Source organism: Corvus hawaiiensis, chromosome 8, assembly GCF_020740725.1.
Source record: "Corvus hawaiiensis isolate bCorHaw1 chromosome 8, bCorHaw1.pri.cur, whole genome shotgun sequence".
NCBI lineage: Eukaryota > Metazoa > Chordata > Aves > Passeriformes > Corvidae > Corvus > Corvus hawaiiensis.
The window spans coordinates 5,167,960-5,190,810 of NC_063220.1; the positions used below are offsets into that span (position 1 = coordinate 5,167,960).

General features: G+C 40.1%; 1 long non-coding RNA gene across 1 annotated transcript in view; it reads left to right on the plus strand.

The window, feature by feature from the left end:
• Nucleotides 1-22,851, plus strand: part of LOC125329790 — a 93,871-nt gene that overhangs the window by 19,187 nt on the left and 51,833 nt on the right. The window lies entirely within an intron of this gene.

Genomic DNA, 22,851 nt, shown 5'->3' on the forward strand with positions numbered 1-22,851 from the left:
AGTTTCATTTTGAGAACTTCAAAAAAAGTATAAATCAAGATAGTTCAGTGATAAAAAAAGCTTGGCTGGAGACTTCTATTGGCTTTTCATTATGAAATACAACATGAGTGGTTTGGCTGTTTTTTGGGGTTTTTTTTATGAGCACAAACGTTACTTTTCACTGGCTGTCAGAAATGACCTGCTTCAGCTTCTTGTACAATTGACCATTGTGATAAGTCATGAGTTTGCTCTTTTTATCCACTAGAGTGAATAAACACTGGGATTTTGTTCATCTTTTAAATCCATTATATGGTATTTCCCAGGGGAGGTAAGCTTTGTATTTACTTGTGTGGTAACTCTTTGAAATATGACATTTCAAATCATTACCTTCTTCCCAAAGAAGCATTTCCAACAAACCAAGAGTTTGGCTATGTATGTACATTTCAAGGGCTAAAAAAATTCCTTAATGTGAAGACACACTGTAAGTTTAATTAAATACAGGGCTACTGCACGATTAGATCAGTAGTCTGTTTATATCAGCAATGCTTTCCAGAAAAAGTTTTGACAACCAGCTGCTGAAAATAGCTTCAGAAAACCCCCAATGAAAACCAGCAGTAAAAAAAATCCCCAAGACTAATTCACACAGAAGTAAAGAAGGAGTAGCTGAAGACCCTATCTCAGTTTAGGTTAATGCTGGCCTCTTCGTGGAATCATTTCTTTTGATGTTCTAAGGGAACTGTCTTGATGTTTTATACACTTGTTATTTTTTATCTCTTTAAAGCTACCACAGAGATTTGAGTGTGAAATGCTTTTTCAATTTATCACAGAGGCTGGATGAGGACTGCACAAAAAAGAGATTTCAAAGAGACACCTTTACAGTACTTCCATGTATGATGGGCATTTCTTTAGTAAAGTCTTAAAAAAGTTGTACCAAGTCAAAAAGAAAAAGGAGGTGCCACAAAAAAGAAATACTTCATGAGAAACTATCAAGTTCAAGTACAGAGATGTTGTTCTGATGTTTATAAACATTATCAACATGCTACAAACTGACAGACAAATTCTTCTGCATTTTTGGCACCACCAGTGCCTGAGTCATTTATTTGCCATTGATTAAGTTAGTCCTAATTTTATGTTTTAATGCACTGGCATGAGAACTTAATCAGCCATTGCTTGAACAAACAACTGTGGTAACTATTGAGATAGGAGAAAAAATTCAACCTAGGCCAATGCATTTGTAGTTCAAATATTATCTGTATTTAACCTGTCTCTGCATGGGCTAGAATCTCATATTATTCTCTCAGGACTTTTATTCTTGTTTCCCTAAATAATTATCTGGACTACCTGACTTTGTGCTTGGCCATCAAACTTGCTGAGTTAGGAACACTGAGGAAAGGTTAATGTGCTGTCCTGCTGTTGATTATGTCAGAATGGGTTAGGTCTGAGAAATATAAATATCCAGGATGCCAAAGCAAATATTTCTATTCCCTTGAACTCATTAGCAAAAGTTTATTTTAGATGTGATGGGATGCAAGCTATTACTTGGAATTGATGGATAGATTAGGATGGATGGAATTCATGCACGTGGCAGGTCAGTATCTACTGGAACTTAATATTTCCTTACTGAAAGCTCAAAAATGGCTTAATTTATGAACACATTCTTAGATACCAGTATTTTGTTTGATATTTCATCACTCATAGGTAGAACTTTTTCTTTCAGTTCTTTCTGGGTTTCGATCCTGAACGGAAATAAGGTAAATCTATTAACTGGCTCATATTTCATGCTAAAAGGGGAATGACAGCCATAATTCAGCATGAACAGCACATGGGAGCATGAACACCATGTAGAACTTCACATAACTTATGGAGCCTAAAGTTAAAATGTGAGCAGCCCATCAGAATCCGAGGAAATATTTGGTGCATTTTTGTTTCTCTTAGTTAACAGCGAGCTGCCATTCAGCCTCAATTAAACTGCCAGAGTGGTGAGATAATAACAGCAGGAAATTCTTGAGAGATAAATTCAAGATGGTAGCTACAACTGGACTTCTCTGAACTGATTACAGTTCTAATTGCAATGTGAAGCACACTTTTAGTAAAGCTGACATACTTAAATTTTTATTAAAAACTATAGTAGAAGAAAACCTCTTATTTCACTTCACTCCCATGCCACCCTCAATACATTCACTCTTGAGCTTCGTTTGCAGCTTGCAGGGGACAAGGTTTATTTGAGCTGGTTGTGTTTTGAGTTCCTTCTGCCTCCCACTGCAGAATGTACTCCACAAGTCCTTTTGTCACTCTGCCTGGCCATTCCTTCTGTTGCCGTGCCAGGGTTTATCACCACTCACTCCTGGACAGTGTTAATGGTGCAGTCACTTCCTCTCTGCCAAACAACCCTAACATTCACCAGACTTCCCTGCACGTTACGGAGCAAGTCAAGTATCATTACCTGAAATGGTAAAAAAAATTAAAACCAGAAAAATGTTAGTCTTGTTTATAGAAGGAATTTTGATAGATGCTGAACACCCTTTTGAAAGAGAAATGCAAGGAAAAGTTGTCATTTTGGATATCTTAGCATAATTTCAACTGAGTGATGCTTCACAATACTCAGGTTTTAAAAAAAAACTCTTACGGAAGCAAGCTCCTCATTTTCTTCTTTTGCTACCAAAATACCTCTATTTTAAATGGAAATGAAAGCCAAGCTAACAAACGGTGGAGGGCTGAAACCAGTGATGTGTCACCACCCAGTGCAGTGTCAGCAAACAGTGTGGTGTAGTGGAAACAGGCAATTCTCAAACAACCACAATTCCCAAGTCATCTCTTCTTTTTTGTAACGCACAAAACATGTTTTATTAGGGAGCCACATGGGAAAAGGTGGGAACTATTAAACCTTAAAATGACTGCCAAGGCAGACAGAAGTGTTTATATATATGCAATTGAAAATCTGGGGAAAAAAAAGTTATTTTGGGGAATCCTGGGAAACTGAACTAGCTGTAGAAATTTTGTTGAAGATAAACATTTTTACTTCAACAAATTTCTTGGCGATTGGTGAAGAGATACTGATGTTTACCTTTGGAAAACTACCACTGTGCTGCCAACTACACCAGTCAGAGCAACATTCCAACTATTACATCTTCTTATTCACTTAGGCTTGACTCCATGCAAGAAAATAATTCCCACTGCTCACAGATGGAGAGGTTGTAAGTCAGAGCCTCCCAGTATTGGTGATAGTGAGTCAAGCCAATTCAAAGCACTGGCACAGAGGATTCCCAACTTTTCTCTTGTTATTGGATGGAATATTGGCATCTGAGGACATTTGTTGGGTTAAGTAACCTTGTGGCAGAGCCACCTCCACCCTGTGGAGAGCAGTAGAGGCCAAAATCCTAAATGGGAGGTAGATAACTCTTCTGTGATCATGGCATTTTTTCCAAAGATGGATTGAAATGGAATTTTGATCTATAGGATATTCAGAGGGGAATGTTATTCTAACGAGACTTTTTGGAGTGGATCCTTTCCCCTGGGTTTGGACTGGAAAACCCATATGAGGCCAAAGAAAGCTTCATAATGGAAGTTTTGTGAAAACCAATCCTCCTCATAAAAATATTCTATCTGACCAAATCTGCATCTCATAGGTTTTTTCAGCTCTGTATTGGAAAGCCCATTACCTACAAGGTCCTTCCTTCATGGCTTCAGCAGTTATTATATCTGAGGGAATAAGGAGAAAGAGTAAGTTTCTACATCTCTGGAATTTATGGCAGCTTCTGTGTTTTCAGGGTAGGCAGGGCAGCAGACACCAGTCAGAGCTTGCAGTACTGAAGGATTCCACCTGCAAGCTGAAGCTTAGACATGCAGAGCTTCCAAATCAGTTCTGAAGCATGGGGAGGGGAAAAAAATAGAATTATTTTGCATCTCCCAACCTTCAGTACTCCTGTTTTGTCACCTCATGGGCAATTTTGGCTAACAATGCACACCTATTCTTTTCCCAGTTCAACCAGTCCTCACCAGCCCTGCTGGAAGGAAGGAGCCTGGGCTCTGAGAGCTTCCACTGACCGAAGAACCCAGCTCAGGAGCTCTGGGTTTGCACCAAACCTGAACTGAAAGATTGTGGCTTTTAGGTGACCCAGGGGACATAGGCAGCTTTACACTGCTCTGATCTACAGCCAAAGGGGGCACTTCTGAATCTGTAGACTCAGAAACCAGGATTTTCAAAGGAAATTAAGAAATGTCTCCACAAGAAGTTAATGCTTATGGTGAAAAGTCAGAGAAATGGAAATTCAGTGTTCATTAGACACTACATTTTCTTCAGCTTCCATGTAAAAGCTCTAAGCTTTAAAGAATAAAAAGAAACAAATTTATTATTCTTCACTACACAGTAGCATCTGGTTTGCTTTTTGTGTTTATCTTTTTTTTTTTTTTTTTTTTTTGGTGAGTAAAATGGGAGTTTAGCTTGTTAAACAGCTGTTGTCTGATAAACCTTCTGAGTTCATTGAAATATTCAGGGGTCTAAAACCTTATGAAGGGACAGTGTTTAGATAATGATTTCTCAATATTTCCTATAAAATTGAGCAATCAAGAATTGGTTTTGCTACATTGCAACCTCAAGGTAAGATGACATCTCAGTAGCTAATTAGCTTCAACTCTTCTGGCACTTGTCTTAGAAACAGAATTGTGTCAACATGTCCTTATATCCTTTCTTCAAATGAAGGTTATTTCTGAAAAGGAAAACCTGATCCATGTCTTGAAACAAATGCAGACTCTGAGATTAATGTACTATAAATTCAATCTACCCACGTCCTTCAGTGTCACACTCCCTGCAGTAGCAGCAGCTCTGAGAGTGGGTGAAGCCTGGATGGTCACTAAAAGCTTTGGAGAGACTCTGCAGAGCCCGGGTGTGAAGCACATCAGATTTGAACAGAGCCTACTGAAGCACAGATCAAAGGCACTGTCAGAACTGAGATTAAGCCTCATTCCATCAGGGAGCTGGGAAAATGGAGGAAAAATCAGGAGCTGTAGTGGTATTTCTTTAGCAATATTCTTGAAGGAGATCAATATCATCTGCAGAATTAGCTGGATGTGGATGGAATGACCTGCTAAGCCAAGTCTCCTTTCTCTTTCCAAAGCCTGGGAAACTAACACCAAACCATCCTTTAAAATGTGGTTTTATGACCAGACAAATGTTAAAGTGTGGAAAATGTATCAGTGCAGGCACATCTACTTGCTTGCCCTTTGCTGCAGTGGCTGATGTTAACTTGCTTCCTTCCCAACAGAGTAAAAGAAAAAAACAAACATGGAAAGTTCAGTCAAAGGAAAAGTTGTCTCATCAAATATTTTTCACTTTGTGCAAGCAGCCTGCAGGATTCAGTTTGGGTTTAGTACGAGTAATTCCTCTTGAATTTAGTGCTGCTTGTTCACTGAGTAGAAGCTACAGAGGTGGTAGGAAACTCCAGGCACTCCATGCATAATCCCAAGTAAAATCCAGGACCTTTGCCTGTTTGACCCCAGCTGTTGGGATCAGATTTGATGTTTTGCATACTCTACTCTGGTCTTCGAGGATTTTTTTTTACCATGCAAATAAAAAAGTTGAAGAAGTTCACAGTGAGATAATGAAATATTGCATGCAGCAGAGATTAAATGGCTACCTTGGTTTGTCTATTGTCTATTTACCAAAAGATACTGGGGTTTTTCGAGACCCTTTGCCTCTTTGTTATATATTTGTTTTGGTACTATGAGGGGACTTCAGCTTACCAGGTCTCTGTTGAAAATACAGTACAGCAGAGAGAAAACAGCCTTGGAGATTTATATTGGATATTAATAAAAATTTCTTCCCTGAGAGGGTTGTTAAGCATTGAAACAGGCTGCTCAGGGCAGTGGTGGAGTCCCCAGCCCTGGAGGGATTGAAAAGCTTTGTAGATGTGGCATTTGGGGACATGGTTTAGTGGTGGGCATGGCAGTGCTGGGTTAATTGTTGGACTTGATGATTTTAGAGGTCTTTTCCAGCCTAAATGACTCTATGACTCTATCATAGCTTTTTACTTTATTTTTCATATGTTCACAACCCTGCTGTGAACATACTTCTTTTTGGAGGTACCATGAACAACCAGCCATCTGCTTCTAGGGGTCGTTTATAAAAGACACTTATTAGGTGCTTGTCCAGCTGCTCAGAAGCCTAAAGTGGGCTAAAACTGAATAGTGGAGTGAAACACAATCACAGAATTATTGTCACCAATTAGGTGAAACTCACTTAATTGCTGAAAATGTTACTGAAGCGAGTCATCAGGTGGTGGCACATTTCCTGCTAGCGATAGAAACATTTTCTTGGTTGAGTCTTTTATTCATACCAGAGGCATGTGTTGGCAGAGTTTGGCAGGGTTTAGAGGAAGTGTGTGCAAAGTACATAAGAAACTCTTACCTGTAAATGTTGGGAAGACCTCTCCCCTCTCAGATTTGTGCCGGTGCATGACCCAGAACCCACTGACGTGTGCTTTGATCTTCACCTGCAGTGCTTACTCACAAAATGCAGTTTAGAGCAAACTCTTGCAAGTTGCTGCATGAATGTGACGGATGTCACCCTGCAAGAAAAGACAAAAACCCCTTACTGTATGTTTTTCTCATGTATTCTGGCAGAAGATTGGATGGTAGCAGCCATGTGACTCAGCTCTTAGCAGTATTAAGGTTTGAGAGACATTGGGTTTGTACCTTGGAGCTGTTTCCTTGTGTCTCAGTGAATTTCTCCTTCAATTTTTTTCAAGTAGAAAAAGGAAATGTGTATAAAGGACCTAATAGTTTAGTAGTTAATCATTCATTCCTGACTAGGGTCATGCCAGTTTTTGGTATTTTCAGTCTGGTAATCACAGTCTCAACCCTTACTCTTTTTTACATATATCACTTCATGAAAGCAACTTAAAGTCCTGAGTGGTTCATGTCACAATAGCTGCTTCTCTTGCAGTGGTTTAAGAGCTTTTGTTTCTTTGTAAGCTGTTACTGAAAGTTTTCAAGGAATGATTTTTAGATGAGATTGTTTTCAGGATGGTGCTACTTTGAGAAGGTCCCTGGCTGAGTATAAAACGTGCTGGTGTGTGATCTACAGGCACCAAGCAGAGGGAAAAACAGATACTCTGAGGGATGCTTGGGAGAAGTGCTTGAGGGAACAAGATGTGCCAAAATCTCATTACTGGAGACTGCTGTTTCATATCAGGTGTGTTGCCATCACTCCCTCAGAACAAGCCCTGTGTCAGTCCCAAAGCCAGTGGTCGGCCCTTGCTGGGTCACTGCTCGGGATGGTCTTTGATGAGGAGGAAAAGGTTCCTGGAGATGTCTTCCTGGCACAGATATCCCTCATTCCAGCACTGCAGACATGGCCAGATTTCTTAAATTTCAAATCTCTAAGTAGTTATTGATGTAATATTGATGTTTCCTGGCTTGGCGGCTTGAGGCCTTGGGCAGCAGAGGAGACCCCATGACCCCTGGAAGCTTCCATCAGAAGCTTTGCAGAGCCCTGTATGGTGAATTATTTTTGAAGTTTGGGAACAGACCCTAGTGCTTGGAAAAACTCTTCTTTTTTTTTTTTTTTTTTATGCAGTTATTATAAACCAAAGGTTATACCAGTCTGCCACTATTGCCCTGAGACCATCCTTTTCACCAAGCAAACACAGACTGTGGCTTTGTTATTGAGTCCAATTGTGTGAGAGATAAATACATAATGAATAAGGGTCTTGAATGTTGAGTCCCTAAGTGTTAGGATGAAAAGAATGGCTTAGGTTTGACATTGCAGTGCTATAATGATAGTTTCCTGAAACACACAACATCAGGTTAGGGGTCTGAACTCCCTATATCTTTGGCTTCCCCTCTGGACAGGGCACAAGGTCCTGAGTTGAAGAAGGTGCAGGACCAAATATTCTCAGGCACAGAAAACACCTTTCAGCAGCTGCTTCTTGATTCTGTTGGTCAGTAGCTGAATGGTCAGAGTTCCTCTGATTTGTTAGGAAATGGGGTGATGAGCTGTGAGGATCAATCCCTGATGAAACAGGTAGGACCTCATCCCATTTAAATCCCAGGAATCTGAAGTGAAGGTTGTGATTTTGCTGGGTACCTTTTATTTTGTTTATTTTGGGGGGTGGTTTTTTGTGGTTTTGTTGTTGTTGTTGTTGTTTTCTCCTCTGTCTGGGAGCAGATATTTAGATTGCCACCATGGTATTGGCCTACCCAGTTGTGTGTGCAGCACAGGACTCTTCTCTTCCACTTGTTGTAGACATACTTTAGCTTTCAAACACCCGTGAAATTCAGCATTGTTTAGGGGAATGAAATTCTGTAGGTGTTACTTTCAGGAAACAACTTTCCCAAAGACAAATATTAAATAATGGACTGGAAAGAAAAGCACAGAGATTATTCTCATGTTGGTCACTTCTACAGCTTTCCTGTGCATTTATTTCCCTCTCTTCGGTTAAAAAAAAGTCATCTCATTCTTGGCAAAAATCACTCTGTTTGCCTTGATTTTTAAAATTTTCTCAGCAGGAAGGCTTTGGAGATGTTTGGAATTTTGTAGGAAAGATGCCAGAACAAGGGACCAACTAATGGTGTGTGGACTTGCATAAAACAACAAGAAAAAGCATTGCCCAAACTTCTCTCCTCCTGGAAGGTCTGTTATATAATTCATGGTCTCTCTAGGGTTTCTTGCAAAAAACAGGATACAGCAAAATCCTTTAAGATATACAAAACTGCTATTTTGGTGCTGAAAATATGGGAAAGCCAAGATTATATACTCCATGGTGAATGTCATAGATGGAAAAAAAAAAGAGATGTATTAAATGCCTGAGCCTCTTTAGGGAGAATATGACAGATTCAAGATAGATGCATGTGAATAAATCTTCTTTTAATGAACGACACTTAGCTCTGCTGGGCTGTATCAAAAATATTGCCACGGTGTCTGTGCAGCTTCAGCAGCAGGAAGCTGAATTGCCAAAGAGGTAATATCCTGAGTCTGATCAGTGTATCATAATCAAACAGACTCTAAGCAAGAAGGATGGTGTGTCTCACAAGCCATATTGGATTAAACAAGCTTGCTAAGTATCTGTAATTTCTATGGGCTCCAATAACTCTCTTAAAGGGCCAGACAGGAGCAGGGCCATGGAGTGCATCATTTTGGAGGATCAGCACCTCCCTGAGCATTGCCCTGTGGTGAGGAATGCATCACTATGGTTTATATTCCATGATAGACCTCATTTTCCCAGGGTCTATAACTCACCCATAATAATTTGCTGAAGGTTGAAACTTGGCAGACAGGGCTGCAGACCGGGAATTAATTTTGGTAACACTATAATCAGTGTTCTTTAATTAATGTTAAACGAAAATGGAATTCCTAAGAAATTACACACAGCAGTCATGTGACATGCTGAATGAATTCATCATGATTAATGTTACTACAACGAAATCAAAAGTGGTAAGTGGGATTTGCCTTTCATTAAAAGATGTTGCCAGCATCCTTTCACTGATATTTGGCACCAAATTTCTTTTAAAGGCACAGCACGAGGAAAGCACCAGCTGTTCAAAAACAGGAAGGAAAGTGAGCAGGCAGGTCTTGTGTAAGTACAGCTTAATCCTCTGATCAAGGTTATTCCTGCAGTCTGGAGTCCTCCAGGGTAAGCACCTACAGCCTGAGATAGTGCTGGGGACAGGTCTGTCTCATTTGGACATCTGGACTAAAAACCTTCAACAGCCTCTTCCCAACATACCCAAGATTGCATGGATAACAGTGAAATGTGGGGTCTGGGTGATGTGGAATTTTATGTGAAGATCTTGGTGAAAAAAATTGCAGGGATGGAGGCATTATCTCTTTCAGGGCATTGTTCTCTCACAAAGTGAAGTGCTGATACTGGTCCCCACATGGCAGTCAGGAAAGGAACAAAGCAGAAAGGAAAACCCAGAGGTGCTATTCAAGGAAGTCAGAATTACATAAGGTGAACCTGGTTTTTTGTGTTATTTCCCATATTTGTGAAAGTCCCATCCACACTCTTTACCTCATGACACCGTTAACTATCACCATTAGCTTTCCAAAACTCAGAAACTTTTAAATTACCTTTCCCTGCTTAGAGATACATATTTATTTATTGATTTTGGTGTTAGTTTTGTTAATTTTGGACAATGGATCACAACAATTCGATGAATGCTGCTGCACCTTCTACATTGTCTGGGCTACCAGATTTCCTTTTAATTATGGGTTTAGTGAAACTCTGCTGTATGGAATTGGAATGGAGGGAAGATACCACCTGGGAAACAGCAAACTTCATTAGCAGGGAATATGGGAATAGATTCTCTCCAGCCCCCAAATACTTGTGACTGTCTCCAAGGAATCAGTATCAGCAGATGGGGATGTCTGAGTACCACATGCAAGAAGTCCCTGTGAGATGGACCATGGCTTCAGTGAGGTAATAACATGAGTCATCTGCTCCATCAAATGACTCCACCAGAGTGTCACAGTCTGTCCCAGACAGAGCCCATAAATCACCTGAACTGCTTGTCCCAGTAAGCAGCCTGGCAGATGCAGTTTGCTAAAAAGCTGTCTTGGAAAAAGAATTATCATGCAGCTCACAGAGAGAAATATTTGAATTTGGTTGAATTTACTGAGGAAGAAAAAATCCTGTTATGTGAATAAGAAACCAGAAAAAAAAAATTTTGAAATAATCTGCATTTCAAGAGATAAAATGTTAATTTGGCCAAAAAAACCCCATATATGCACACATATTTCCTATTCCTGTCACCAGCCAGAATGCTGTTGTTCAGATAAATTGTGGATCTTATTCCTAAATTGACTGTTACCCTAGGAGGAAATATGGATGACATTATACTTGTTCCTCCTGTTTTGTTTTCTGCAAAACTTAATATTTACCTAATTAATGTTTTCTCTGGGTTTTTTTTTTGGCAATTTGTGCTTTATAGTCTCTTATTTTGATTGTTAACTAACACTCTATTACATGGTGATCTAGCAGAATATAAAAATATATATTAAAACATTCATACATCATAATTATAGTGTTAAAAGAAAAAAAATTTAAAAAGGAACTCAAATTAGCTGCTTCAGTAGCCTCTAGGCAAGATGATTTCTTTAGATAAAGAGCCAATCTCTTAAGATTTTTGGAATTATTCTGCTACTGCAATGAAAAAAGACCAGACTTCAACAGATGGCTTTTGTGTCCCACATGTACACCTCTGTCCAACAATCTGTTTACAGTTCAGGTTTATTTTCGTAGTGATCATTTATTTGGACAGGGATAACAGCATTGCTTTCCCCAAAGAATGAGTGATATGCTCTATGGGGTGAAGGAGAAGACTGAATAATTTTGGCCATATAATGTTAATTTTGACATGCACAGAACAGCACATTCTCTGAATTTTGGGGAAAACTGTGTAGAGTTTGTAGAAAATTTAAAGGTAAACTCGTTCTGCACAATGTATTCTGTGAAAAGGTGATTCAGAAAGTCTCTACAAAACCTTCAAAATGGCCAAATAGAGTCAGACCAGAGGTTTGCCCACTTTTCATTTCCCTGTTGCTTACAATGGCTTGTAGGAGAGGCCTAAAAAATTTAGGACTACCAAAAATATACAGGAATAAGGTTCTAGGCATCCAAATTTTATTAGCAAGAGACAACACCAAAGGAGAGAACCTGAATGATTAATGTCTTGCATGTTCCTCAATAGCACATGGTTAAAAAATAAGAATACCTCAAAGAAAAGAGAAAAAACAATTCTACACTCACATGGTGAAAGTCTCTCAGAGATCCCAGCCTGCCTTGCACACAACCACAATTAGTGGGGAATGGCATGGGAATCCTTTTTTCTGAAAAATCCAACCACATTTAATGTCCAGTGTCATCCATCAGACCAGCACATTTTTGCATCTAAAGTTGTACATTGTTGTTGGACTTGATGATTGCAGAGACATTTTCCAACCTCATTGATTCTGTGATTCTGTGATTCTGATATGGTCTGGAAATGGAAGTGAGACATCATATATGCCATGAATGAATGAAGGAAGGAAGGAAGGAATGAATGAAGGAATGAAAAGTAAATAAAGACTAATGTCCCATTTTAGCTTAAAAAAAAAAAAGTCTATATCATTTTCCCTTACTCTAGGAATATCCTACATGCCCAGAGAAATTACACATTTAATAAAAATAACCTCAATTCCTTGAGAGCACTTGAGTTTATTTCACTATAGAAATTTGCAAGAAAAGGAAAAAAAAGAGAAAAAAACCCAAATAACCCAGGCACTGGAAGTTGAGGGAAGGTCTGTGGCTGATTTGTGTGTGCTGTGTCTGAGAGATGTGGGACAAGATCACACCTTAGGAAAGCTTCAAGTCCTTTGCAGTGTGGACAGAGGTGCATTACACAATAAAGAATGTTTTCCTGCGGAGTGGAATGGCTCAGGGGTGCAGATCTTACCCAGGGTGGGGTTCCCAAAGAGCAAGACTGGAGAAGACTGGGCTGGCTGGTTACTCAAGGGGCTCTCTCTGTCACAGGTGAGCAAGCAGGAGAATGCAATCTGAAGGCTGAACATAGCTGGAAAAGGTCCAACAACTTAAACTCATCAGTGTGGAAAATAATTACACACTGACAGGTCTCCAGGGCAAAGAAAGAGAGAGAGAGGGGGAAACAAGGGTTTTATTAACTCTTCATTGTTTCAACAATCAATCAGTTGTTATTTAATTGAACAGTATGTGTAGGCACTTTCATACTTTGTACAAGAATGACACTTGTTCCACCATAAGTTTGGACAATGCTCTCAGACACAGGGTGAGATTTTTCGGGGTGTCCTGCACGGGGACAGGAGCTGGATTTTATGATCCTGAAGGATCCCTTCCAACTCAGCACATTCTGTGATTCTGTGATACCAAACCATAATGTTTTCCTGTGGGATGGCTTCAGAATGAGAAGGTTTAGATTAGATATTAGGGAAAAGTTCCTCCCTGTGAGGGTGGTGAGGCCCTGGCACAGGGTGCCCAGAGAATTTGCAGATTCCCCGTTCCTAGAATTGTTCAAGGCCAGGCTGGATGGGGCTTGGAGCAACCTGGTCTAGTGGAAGGGAGCAGAACAAGATGATCTTGAAGGTGCCTTCCAACCCACACCACTCCATGATCCTGTTTAATTCATTGCTATACAGGAGATAGAGGTGTTTAATGGGTAATATAAGGAATTAAAGCATGATGTTTTGGAAAAAAAGAGCAAGCTTCACAGTGCTACAAATTTTAAAAGCTACCTGAATCTGGGGAGATCTTTAAAGTCAATTATCAAGCATGGTGTATAAAAATTTGAGCAGAGGGAACAAGGGAAAGGGAAGACAGCACAGTGTAAATCAGGTTATTTGTGAACTTATTCCAAGTGAGAAAATTCAGCTGTTTGTTTCCTATGGGCTAAATTATAGTTAAATTTGAGGGTCCCGGTGCAGGTTATAGAAGACTTTTCTCTTTCTCCATTAAAAGCTGAACTGAAGACAACACACAGAGTGCTCAGCTCAGGTGATATCAGTGAGGAAGATGCATGCAAATTAGATGTCAGCTCCTCACACTGGCAGGTTTCTGGATCCTAAATTATTATAATTTTTTTTTCATAAAGATGCTGGGAACAGCAATATTTAGTGAAAATAGATACAAACCTACTTCAGGGCAGAGTGAAGCACGTTGCCATTAATCTTATTCCAGGGCTGGTGCCAGAAGCTCTGAATTCCATGAGCACTGTTCTGAGGGTTATCTGATTGTCCTCCTCAGCACACAGCGTGCTGCAGCCTATAGCAAGCAAATTAAATGTAATCATATCAGTGCACTGAAATTACACTCCTTTTCCATATGGGGCCTGTGGGCAATAATCATATTGTTATCCAGCTATCTGTTTCCCTCTAGGAAGTTTTCAGACTAACTAGCCAGAACAAATTCGAAGGCTCTGTCATAATTTCAGGAATTGCATTGCCAGAGGGTTTCTAACACCTCTGGTATTTCTCACTTTCCTGCCAGGGAAGGAGGGGTTTCTAGGATTGGTTTTATCTTTATTTCTTAATTTTTTTTCATCCCATGCCATATTGTCTTGTATTCCATTCTCAAGGTGCAGAAACATAAAGCTGCAGTGTTTTGCCCGTACCTATGGCCATGCTAACAAATGTATTTCCCCCAAAATGCTGATATTATACGAGGTTGAATGACATCACGTTGCTGCTTCCAGTTCATTCCTTCCTGACAAGGGCAAGGTTGTAGGGTGAGTAACTTGCCAGAGACACTGAGAACTGCTTGGGAGCAACAATAATTTTGAATAGGGTGAGTGGGTTCACTGTTCTGACTTGTTTCAGGGGCTTACGTTTTGGAAAACAGCCTAAAAAAATATCAATTTAAAGAAAAAAAACCCTCCAAACTCAGAACCTGGGGCATTAGCTAAGGCCAGACATTAGTTCCATTTAGACCCTAAACCATCCCACGCTTAATTGTAGGTCTCCTGCTTTTGCTTGTAGGAGTAGTAAAAGCATGTAATTCGATCTAATCAGATGGGCAGAGGAACCCGAGCCTTGTGCCAAGACAGTCCCTGGAACAAAAGGACAAATGTGGCTGCAGGAAAGCAGTTTTACAGCCCCGTAGGAAATTCTTACAGGACTGCTTGGTCTGCACAGAAAGAGCCAAAACACCTGAGAAACTGCTGGTGTTGAAGCTCTTCTTGTCCTCTGCATTTGAAGATGAACAAATGTGGCTTATAGAGATTCTCCATGGTGCTTTAGATGTTCTGCATCTACACTGTTTTTTTTAATAGAAGTAATCTTTTTTTTTCCCCCCAATCTAGTTTAAACATTCACTGTTACAAAAAATAAACACCCAGTGAATGGGTGGGAATAATGGGGGTTGTCCTCTAGAATTTCTTCAGCCACTGTAGTTAAGGTTGCAGTGGTACATACAGCTCTGCTGTCACATTGGATTTCTCACATCTGCATTTAAAAGTTTCAAAGAGAGTTGTGAAAAAAAATGATTTCTCTCCCTCTGAAAGAAATGTGGACAAAAGAGAAACAATAATTAGTCAAAACCTCAGTGAAATAATGCAATTTGGGGGAAAAAAAAGCTGTTTGTCTTTGAGATGTGAGCTAAAAAGCAAACAAGCAAAGCCTACAAATGTGTTCAATTCATAATGGAATCTGCCAACCAGAAATCAGGAAAATGTGAGAAAAGCAAGTAGAGTTCATTAAAATCTCATATTTCTTTTAGGGTAAAGATAAATGAGATTTTTTTTGTCTGCTACTATTCACCAACCAATTTATTTGAAGGACAGAAGATGCTCTACTCATATGTCCCTTACTGGAATAGAAAATCAAATCTGAGTGCAGTGAGTTACTAGGACAGGAAATCCCTTCAGATGGGAGCAAGCTCTGCTGGATGGCAAAGGCTGGCTTGGCCACAATCCCAGTCCTTTCAGCAAGAACCCCTCAGGAGCTCGGCCCCACCAGCTCTGGGATGCTGTCCCCAACCTCTGAGGGATGGGGACTGTCATATCTTGGCTGCCTCTCCCCTGGCAGTGGAGTGGGATTTCCTCTACATCTAATTCTTTCTCTTTTCAGCGTGGCCTCGTTGGAACAATTACAACAGGGTCTATAAATTATAGCATCCCAAAACCTGACGCTGGAATTATTTAGGGATAGGAAGTGTGAACAGATGAAGTGGAGCATTAAAAAAGAGAACAATCTGATCTGTCAAAGTGCAATGGCAAATCCTGTGTTCAGGAACAATGGGCATATTATAGATGTGCTACACGTTTGTTTGAGCGTGCATGGTTTGTATAAACATTTAAATAGAAGTTCTGCCTTTGACTGCATGACACTTTTGTTTCTTGCATCCTAAAAAGAGGCCATTAAATAAGGCAGAAATTAAAGAGGAAAACCATGACTCTGATTGTGATATAATTCAGTAGGCAGTTAATTGGTAATAAAAGTCTGGGTTTGCCTTAGTTGGAGCTGGGACTGTATTATTCTTATTTCTTAATGATGATCTGATATTATGTATTAGATGAACACTTAAGGAGGTGGAAAGATTTTCAACAGTACTGAGCACCCTTTGAGACAAATACAAAATAGCACCTTTACATTCTCATATTTCAACTTCTTTTTTAATTTCAGTTTGGCAGAAAATAACCTCAAATGAAAATGCTTTATTATGAAAACAAAGATCTTACATCATACATATATAAAAGCATAGTTTTGAGATTAAAATAGTATCTCTAGACAACGAGTGTCTGCTGAGTTATGTAATTGAGCCCCTGCATTTCCCTCTGACTTTGCTATCCATCTGTGCCATAGGTCCTTGCTAAACTGTGTGGTCTTTCCATACAGCTGAACCACCACAGCACCTTATTAAAAATGATTTAATTGAAACTTCTTTCTCTTCAGTTTTTTTGGCCTGGTCTTACTATGCTGTCAATTCAGAAATCTTGCAGATTCTCCTAAAAAACCCCAAACCACAGTCATTTGAATTACTTGCCCAGGTAACCCATGCTGTCATTTCAACTTAAATTCACTTAAAATGGTGATAAACTGCCATAGTCCTTTGGGTTTAAAATATCAGGACTAAGTAGGCAGGTTAGGGGGAGCATCACTGGGGGAGGAAGAGGTGCTTGGACACGTGTGGTGATTTCCAGATATGTTCTGTGCTGTTAAACCATGCTGTGGTTTACCCCTGGACACCCAAGGCTTTTTAATTCCCAGCTTTTCACGTCCTCTGAGTCCTACTTTTGTTCACTGTGTTGTTTTGGCAGGGAAAACATTGCTCTGTGAGGGTGCTCTTCCCCACTAGCTGGGGAAATCTTTACATATTAACTTTGAACTGCTGAAAGCAAGGCAGCTTTGCTTTAAAAGAAGTGCAAGTGTATGACTGACTGCTCACCAGGATGGAAAACTTGTTGCTGCAGAAGCATCACCCTGGATTTTATTGATATTTTTATGACTCTCTGCAGGAATATTTTTTCCTTCCTTTCCAAATAATAAGCAGGAAACATTTGCTTGTTTACCTTTTTTTCTGACTAAGAGATAGACAGAGTGACATTGTAGTCAAGTTTAAACAGGAAGAGATAGGGGTGATACCCACAGGTTACAGAGAGTGTCATCAGAATGGAGCCAGAGGGAAAACAAACTTAGCTGATGCCTGTCCCAAGAGGTATTTGTGCTGTAGCTAACGTGACATGACATGCTGGCGGTGCCATTCTGTGCTGGAAATGTTCCTTTCTCCTGAAAGTATTTTCTCCTATAACATGTTCACAACAGCACCAGGTAAAAAATGTCCTGTGCTGGGTTTGAACCCTTTTGGGCTGAAGTTCACTTTTGGAGCTGGTCCAAGCAAGGCCTTCACACTTCAGTGCATCTGCAGACTGCCTATATATCAAGAACCTTTCTTGATGTTCTTTTAAAAACATTGGACTTACTAGATAAAATGTTGATGCAAAGTTAACTTCTTGTGGCAGAGCCACTGGGAAATATAGAGCTGCACATGAATGGAGAGGAACAGGGCCAGGCCTTTGGTCACAACCTGAACAGCCCCAATGCCAGTGTAAAAGCAGATGGGGCAGTGCTGCACGCAGGGCAGATTGGAGAAACTTGATGACCCCATTGAAAAATGGGCTCCTACTGTGCCTTTACCCTTTAATTTCAGCAGTGCAGTGATGCCAGGTAGTCAAGAATAGAAATGTATTCTATTTAATTCTAAAGCAGCAAAAATGTAAATACGGCTGGAATGCGGGTTCACCAAAAAAATAGAGTTGTGTTTCAGACCCAAATTTGGTGCATATGATACACACACGGTGCCTGTTCATTTGACAGCACCAAATTCCCTCTCACTTTGTCTTTGGCTGCTCTTTTTATTGCTTGTTGTAATGATAAGGAAATGGATTGTGTCTGAGTAAACGAACGCCGTGTGTACCAAATGTACATGAAAATGTCAACTACCGTGTTGTGCATCAATGCAACCCCACTACAGATCCATTTTAAAAGGTTCAGATAATTGCTCCATATTTCTTCATATTAGCCAGCAGCTGATCCCCAGCTTCTGTGTAAATGGTAGTAAAAGCTCTTGTGTTGAATCAAAGCTTGCTGATGCTTCAGTGATAGAACTGGGTGTACACTGATCCAGTTTTCTTAGAGAAAAATAAGGGAATGGGTCAGTAAGTGCCCAAGGTGTGATATTTCTGTTTTGCTTGACACAGCTTGGATGTGCTTTAAAGAATGTAACACAATAATTCTGAACCAATTCTTTATTTTCTCATGCTTCCATGTTGATGTGACACAGGCTTTTTTTGAGTTTACCTTAGAGTGTAAGATACAGTTCTATATTTTTTCAAATGTTGCTGGCACAGAAGATGGGTATAATCAACTACAGCTAATAAAATGAACAAAAAACTTAATGTAAATTTTAAATTTTGATTAATGTATTATTTAAAATGTGTGCTGTTGTCACTTTGCTGTTTCCAGTTGGGGACTCCAAAAAAAGTAGATGAGCAGGTTTAATTAAACAAGGCATTATGAATGTCATTTTTCATTGCTTTAGATAAGGACAAACAAGAGATTTCAGATGGTCCTCAGACCTAAAAAGAATTGTACTTTTTGAAAAATGAATAAATAGAAATTTTAAGACCCACAGTTAAGATTGAACAGGGAAATTATTATCTTACCTCATGTCAAAATCACTGTCTCATGTTTCCCAGATGTAAAACGGGTTCATGATGCATCACCTACAGCTTGCCCAAAGAAGCTGTAGCTGCCTCATCCCTGGGAGCATCCAAGGCCAGGTTGGATGGGGCTTGGAGCAACCTGGGATGGTGGAAAGTGTCCCTGATTGTGGCAGGGAACTGGATGATCCCAGGTTTGACCCGATGGTCTTGTCTTTTCATGCACTAGGATAATTTTTCCTTTTGCAAGGCTGTGCAAAATTATTAAAATTTTGGTGTTTCTCATGAAACGACTGAGAATTTTTCTGGGCAGGAAGAATAGGTGCCTTTTTGTGCATCTGTCAAAATCTTTTCTGAAGGAACGAACACGTGCTAGGGTTTGTATCTGTTGTCTGAGAAAGCAAAGCTACGCTTTTGAGAGAGGGCTCTGTGTGTGCACGAGTCCTTTCCCAGGTTGCTTACCAGGAGATTATAGCAACAGATGCTGTAAACAGATACACATTTTCCAGAGCAGGAAAAAGAAACCCAGATGGAAATCAAGATTTCACCAGAATACTGTAATTTTAACAAGTTGAATGGACGTCCAGAGCCTGACAAGCATTAGGACTTCATTTTCACAAAGCTTTTAAGCACAGGGCTTAATTATAAACACATGCTTGTGAATGTCACTGACCAGCAAAGCCCTTGAACAAAAGATTAACTTCACAATAATATAATAGCTTCACAACAACAATTTCTGGTGCACTTCCCCTTGGAAATCTGCTAATAGCTAATGTTAAAACAAATAACACAAAGGAAACATATATGGCTTTGCCTTTCCGTGGCAAAAAGAGCCATAAAATAGGAAAGGTCATGTGGTAAGTGTGATTTACCTGAACTTTAAGTACTTTGAAAATGAAACACCAGGAACAGCATAATCAGTCAGGAGAGCAATTAGGGGCTCCATTACCACTCAAGAGAAGCAACAGAGACCGTAATCACTTGCCTGAGGAAATGGTTTTCACATACATTCCGAATTCAGCAGGTTTTCTCTGCATATCAGCAGTGTGTGAGTAAGGGAGTGTCTTAAGCTCCTGACAGAGTAAGAATAATGCATAGGGAATGGGGCTGCTGTTTAGGGGACCTGTCTGTTGTAATTTATTTGTTCTGCTTCATATCTGGAAGTAGTTGCTAAAGATGTGCAAAGCCTGGGCTTGCCGAAGGTTTGTGGGATGCTTCAGCTGCTGACAAGGTTTGTGAAGTGCCCAACAGAGCAGGGGCACCGAGGAACTTTTAACTCTGTTGTGCAAGAATTGCTTCGATGGGCAAGAGCAAAGGCTAGACAGGTCTTTTAGAGGAATCCAACTGCTTCAAAACCATAAAAACCACAGCTGATGGAAATTGTCCAGATGGCTATATTTTAGGACAGGTTTCATGCGACTGAAGGTGATGGCTACTTGCAACTGATGGTTTCATTCTGTGTTTCTGTTTACAAAGGTGAATATTAGGGGAAAATTCAGACATGAAATAGTGATGCAATACTTCTAATAAAGAGCAGCAAAAGCTTTTGAAAGTATTGGAAAAGGGTCTCTGGGAGGAAAACAGCCCAGTGTTAACACATCTATAGAGAGTAAATGGTGAATGATTTTGGTATATCCAATCAGGAGGCTCAAACACATGCTTTTTCCTACTCTTTTTTTTCCTCTTGTTAGGATGAATAAATGATTTTAATGGCCATGAAAAGCCAGTTAGTGACTCCACTCTAGTATGATGAAATATACTCTAAACTATAGAGGATTTGTCTGTTAAACAGACAGAGCAACTACAGCTCCACAGCTACCTAAGCAAGTCCTTTTTGCTTAGACATTTTTCTTTCAGTGTGGGTTTTGTGCATTCATCAAGGCTACTCAGACATCTAGAAGCCCTCCTGCTCTGGCAGGGCTGCTGGACATCTGGAAATGTATGTGTGCCAAGTGCTTTGGCATCTCTCTGCTCCATGGCTCCTGCACAGTAAATCTGGAACATCCAGGAAGCTTCTCCTCAGGTCCCATGTGCCGAGCTGTGCCCATGCCCCGCAGCTGTTGCCACATTAGTGGCTTCCTGGCAACTTCCTGGAAGTGTCTTGGAGAAACAGGAGGAAACTGCAGCTATTTCACTGCAGCTGGGGTGTAAGAAACTCATTTTGCTTGTGCCTAAGAGAAGTGCAATTTGCAGGAGAGTTATTAATCAGATTATTTCTCTATCTGGGCAATTACCATTGGAGGAGATTGCAAAGGCAAACTGGAGCTACATGTGTAGAAGTTCTGATCGTGAATTCTAACGGTACAACTCACCACAGGCTCAGCTCCAGGCTCACACATGGTGTTCTTGCCAAAGCTAAGCGTTCATCAGGGCATTCAACAGCAGGCAGGATCAGGCTAATACAGCTAATCACATCTGCACACACAGTAACATGGAAAAACTAAAACTTTGGGAGCAGGAGATATGCTGTTAATTGCTCCCTGAGAAATAAACTCCAGCTTTTTTGGGCTGGTTATAACTGATGAATTTTAGCTGTGTTTCTTGTTAGTTTCTTGGGGGGTTTTTTTGTAGCACTTTCCAACTGCATTCATCATCTCCCAAAACACAAATTTTGTGTTATGATGAAAGGTATATTCCTTTACCTCCATATTCTTCTCATGCAGTTTTTGTTTAGCAGTCTTCTCTTGGAGAAGGGAAAGAGCAATGCATGCTAACTAGTGATCTGGACCTGGAGGGAATTATGGTTCTGTTGTAAGTGCCGTACAGTAGAATCTAAATTTAACACTTAGGTTAATAATTAAGGCAGTGGGAGGGGTGTTTGCTTTATCAGCAGCCTTGATCTACCATAAAACAAGCTTCTTGATGGTGCTCCTCCTGCCTGGAGTAGATTTTATCCCTGAAATGGCAAAGGCCTTTTTTTGTCCTTTCATCATGGATCAGGTCGGCCAAAAGGTCCAGTTCTAATGTGCACACATGCTTGTTAGTTCAGTGTTCTTATTCTTTTAATAGACTCCTTGGGTCATTTTTTCCTTTTGTGTTTAGCATGATCTTACTGTATCACTTTTCATTCCTGGCTCTCAGCAGATTCAGTACTCTGCAGCCTGAAGTGTCAGATTGTGGGTGGTCCATTTCATCTGAGGCATTTTGAGCCAAATGTGAATAGAAAACAGCTTTTGTTCTACAATTTTGGACTTTACCCCTAAATACCTACCAGACTGTAATCATCCACACATCACCCACTGCCAATAAATAACCTATTTTATTATCCAAGTCTCTAGATGGAGAGGAACATTTTTGCTGAATTCAGCTAGAGGCAGCAATATAGTGGGTTGTCTTTCTTTTCTTCCATATCAAAAAGAGTCAGGTATTTTATTAGAGTGGCAGCAGTGTGATTATTTATTTTCTTATACAGGAACATGGATAACAAAATAAAAAACATAAAGTGGAGTTTAAATGTTCCAATGTTATATAGGTGTATAAAATAAAGCAGAATCTGGCCAACAGAGCTTTTCACATCTATGGGGCCAAAATGGGTGTGCACCTAGAGGCTGAGAAAGCACAGATTTGATAACCATAATATAATTTTACAGAAATCATAGTGAAATCCTAAGGCGTAGAAGAGGTATTTAAAATAGAAATGCTCTGCAGTTCTCTGAAAGCTCATAATCCAGGTGTCACGTAAAGCCAAACAGGTGGATGAAGGAGGCAAACAGTGCAGGGAAGGCTGGGAGATGAATTCATGCTGCAACACACAGAGTTTAACAGAAGAGCAGATGCTTGAGCCAGCTATTCTCCTAATCTGAATTCTACAGGAGTGATACACAGCCACTCCAGCAGAGCTAAGTCTGAGGAAATAATTTAAGAGGGTACAAATGTGAATTGAACCTTCAAGTTTTCTTCCTCCCCTGTTCAAATATTTGAGAAGTGCATGTTTTCCTGTCCTCTCAAGCCCCACCAGGATGCTGTCAGGGCAGTGTGCGGTAGCTCGGCCACACAGCTACAACAGCTCCTGATTTGAAAGGATTCGGTTGGATTCAGGCAAAAGTTTTCAGCCCCAAGGGGCTTTTCTATTATTTTTATGAAGCATCAGAGTTATACTTGTGATGCTTTTCTCCTTCACAAAATCTCACTGCTCCAATTTGTGGCTCTCAAGAGAGTCCTTACAGCACAGATGAAGGGCATTGGGTTAAATCTCATTTTACTAGGCAA